At 30.3% G+C, this 4,286-nt stretch overlaps 1 non-coding gene across 1 annotated transcript; it reads right to left on the minus strand.

Moving 5' to 3' along the window:
• Positions 1–3,574: 3,574 nt before the first annotated feature.
• Positions 3,575–3,681, minus strand: LOC139845924 (small nucleolar RNA R71). The gene has a single exon (XR_011758676.1). It is a non-coding gene; the product is annotated as a small nucleolar RNA R71 (small nucleolar RNA).
• Positions 3,682–4,286: the final 605 nt, after the last annotated feature.

Raw genomic sequence — 4,286 nt, forward strand, 5'->3', positions numbered from 1 at the left:
ATAATATCTATATCTCTCTCAATATATACGTAAATATATATATATAATTTTAATTTTAATTTTAATTTTAATTTTAAATCCTAATAATAAGGGTATGTTAGCGAATGTTGTAAGGGTGTAAGTCGAAATTCTGCCCGTGTAACGCTACGCTATTTTTAATCATTGTAAGTTATGTTCAACCTTTTTAATTTAATGTATCGTAGCTAAGTTATTATTATGCTTATTTAATCCAAAGTAATCATGATGTTGGGCTAAAAATATTAAAATTGGGTAATTGGGCTTTGTACCATAATTGGGGTTTGGACAAAAGAACGACACTTGTGGAAATTAGACTATGGGCTATTAATGGGCTTTATATTTGTTTAACTAAATGATAATTTGTTAATTTTAATATAAAGATTTACAATTGGACGTCCCTATAAATAACCATATACACTCGATCGGACACGATGGGTGGGGTATTTATATGTACGAATAATCGTTCATTTAACCGGACACGGGAATGGATTAATAGTCACTAGAATTATTAAAACAAGGGTGAAATTATGTACAAGGACACTTGGCATAATTGATAACAAAGTATTAAAACCTTGGGTTTCACGCAGTCGATAACCTGGTGTAATTATTAAACAAAGTATTAAAATCTTGCTACAGTTTAAGTCCCCAATTAGTTGGAATATTTAACTTCGGGTATAAGGGTAATTTGACGAGGATACTCGCACTTTATATTTATGACTGATGGACTGTTATGGACAAAAACCAGACGGACATATTAAATAATCCAGGACAAAGGACAATTAACCCACGGGCATAAAACTAAAATCAACACGTCAAACATCATGATTACGGAAGTTTAAATAAGCATAATTCTTTTATTTCATATTTAATTTCCTTTATTTTATATTTAATTGCACTTTTAATTATCGTACTTTTTAATTATCGCAATTTTATTTTATCGCACTTTTATTTATTGCAATTTCATTATCGTTATTTATTTTACGCTTTAAATTAAGTCTTGTATTTATTTTTAATATTTTACATTTGGTTTTAACTGCGACTTAAGTTTTTAAAATCGACAAACCGGTCATTAAACGGTAAAAAAAAACCCCCTTTATAATAATAATATTACTTATATATATTTGTATTTTTATAAAATAAAACTAATATAGCGTTAAGCTTTGTTTAAAGATTTTTTTTCCCTGTGGAACGAACCGGACTTACTAAAACTACACTACTGTACGATTAGGTACACTGCCTATAAGTGTTGTAGCAAGGTTTAAGTATATCCATTCTCTAAATAAATAAATATCTTGTGTAAAATTGTATCGTATTTAATAGTATTTCCTTATAAAATTTAATAGTATTTTATACCCCTTAGCTTTGACATCAAGTATTTTTGGCGCCGCTGCCGGGGATTTAAAATCTAGCTTAAAAGCCGAAAGCGCAACGCTAAATTAAAAAAAAGATTTTTATTTTTAGTTTACTTTTAAAATAAAAAAAAATACACTTTTGTAAAAATACATTTTAAATATTCGAAAATATAAAAAGAAAAACAAAAATATAAATATTTTTAAGAGTTTATAAGTTATATAAAAAAATTTCTTTATCTTTATTTTATAAAAAAAATAAGTTTTATTTAATTTATATAAATATATTACATAATTTTTTATTAAAACAGTAAAACAGAAAAAAAAAAAAAAAACACTCTCGGCCTGTACTGTAGCAGCCCAGTGTCTGGCCCGAAACCCTAGCCCATGCGATCGCATGGCCGGGTAACTTAGAACTCATGCGATCGCATGAGCTCTGCAGACACGCCAGAATTGACTGAAAACTGCAATCATTACGGTTTTATTATTAATTATATATATAAACCCTAATTAGGTTATTCTTAATTTATTAATTAGTTATTAGTTTTTATTTAATTTGTATTATTTAGTTAAATTAGTTTAATTAAATTATAAATTTAATACTTTTATAAAATAAATAATCTAAAAATAATATTTTTATAAAAATTGTACTTTTTTACAACTATTAGTATATTTTTATATTTTGTCCCTTTTTATTTGTTTTTAGCGTAACTTTTATATTTTTCGCTCGTATTTAGTTTTAAGATATAATTTTTACCATAGTTATTTTTTTTTATATCTAGAATTTTAGGCTTTGCCGTAAAATCCCTTAAGTGCTTTTTCTTTAGACTAAGATCAAAGTGCTTTAGAATTTTGCGACGCCTTTTTAAGTTTTAGTACCTTTTTAAGATATTGCCATTTGGGATATAGTTCTACTTTTAAGCTTTAATATTTTTAGACGCAACTTTTAATTTTTAGTTTTTAGTTCCTTTTTAAGTTTCAACGCGCTACTTTCTTATTTTTATTTTTCGACGCCTTTTACCTATGTATCAATTATCACTACAATTAGTAATCTCAATTTGCAATTTTAATTTTAAGTTAGTGATAGTAATAAGGTTGGGTTAGTCGAGTGTTTTTAAAATTTTATAAGTCACTCTTTTTCTTTTCTTTTTCGACCTTTTTCGACGCGCTCTTTTTTTTTTCTTTCTTATTTTTCGCTATTCTAGTTTTAGGACATAGATTTTTATTCTACTTCTTATCTAAATTTCTTAAAATTACGAAAATTTATTTTAAGTAGTTAAATTGATAGACATCAAAATTTTCTGGTTCGTAGTAATAGTTGGATTTGTACGTGAACCGGGTTATTGGAGCCAAACAGTACTCAATTATATGGAGACCAAACGAATCCTGCCCCTCTGCTGCATCTTTTGGCTATTCGAAACGTGGGCAAAATCAGAAAAGTCTATTAATTGGATAACTTATATAATTTTTCTTTCCTTTTAAAAACTAACAGGATATTCAGTAAATGCACCGAGCAAGACGTTCACCACCTTTTGTACGTTCACCACCTGTAACTAGATCAAGACATTTAGCAAATATTACCGCCGTTGATTTTTCTTTAGAATCGTCATCCAGTCGACCAAGTACTCCAATTCAAATTTCTGATAATTCATTTTTTGAACCCGACCTCACAATTGAGAATCCGGAGAATATTCAGGGATGATTCATAGATCCTGAACCATTAATTTTTCCTCCGGAACCACCAATCATTCAAACAGAGATTGTTGAGGAACGAACCATTAAATCAGAATCCTCTAGTGATTCAGATTCAACAAATTCAATTATGGAAGTAACGAAACCTTTTAAGTATGGAAGACCGAATGAGAGCTAAACGCACTGGCCAAGGTCACGCAATTACTCATCCAGACATTAATGCGCCAGATTATGAAATCAAAGGACAAATTCTACACATGGTGACTAATCAATGCCAATTTAGTGGTACGCCGAAGGAAGATCCAAACGAACATCTTCGTACCTTTAATAGGATCTGCACACTATTTAAAATAAGAGAAGTGGAGGATGAACAGATATATCTCATGTTATTTCCCTGGACTTTAAAGGGAGAAGCCAAAGATTGGTTGAAATCGTTACCTGAAGAGGCGATTGATACATGGGATGTTTTAGTTGAAAGATTTCTTAAACAATTCTTTTCGGCATCTAAAGTCGTAAGACTTCAAGGAGAAATTGTTACGTTCACACAGAAACCGAATGAAACTCTATATGAGGCATGGACAAGATTTGAAAAGTTATTAAGAGGATGTCCGCAACATGGTTTAGACACCTGTCAAATAGTACAAATATTCTACCAAGGATGCGACATCACTACAAGGAAAGACATAGATATAGCAGCTGGTGGTTCTATTATGAAGAAAACAGAAACTGATGCTTACAAAATTATTGATAACACTGCTTCTCACTCACATGAGTGGCATCAAGAAAAAGATATCGTTTGATCATCTAAAGCAGCTAGAGCCGATTCTACCCATGACTTAGATTCCATTTCAGCAAAGATAGATGCTGTCGAGAGACGTATGGAAAAGATGACTAAAGATATCCACTCAATACGAATTAGTTGTGAGCAGTGTGGAGGACCACATTTGACAAAAGATTGTCTCAGTATTGAATTAACAATGGAACAAAGAGAGAATATTTCATACATAAACCAAAGGCCTGGAAATAATTATCAGAATAATTATCAACCGCCAAGACCGATTTACAATCAAAACCAGAATTATAACCGAAATGTTCCATACAACAACCAACAAGGTCCTAGCAATCAACAAGTATCCAACAATACTTACAACCAGCAAAGACCTAATTTTCAAAACAAACCACCACAAACCGATGATAAAAAGCCGAATTTAGAAGATATGATGACGA

The sequence above is a fragment of the Rutidosis leptorrhynchoides genome, chromosome 4, assembly GCF_046630445.1.
Source record: "Rutidosis leptorrhynchoides isolate AG116_Rl617_1_P2 chromosome 4, CSIRO_AGI_Rlap_v1, whole genome shotgun sequence".
NCBI classification, from domain to species: Eukaryota; Viridiplantae; Streptophyta; class Magnoliopsida; order Asterales; family Asteraceae; genus Rutidosis; species Rutidosis leptorrhynchoides.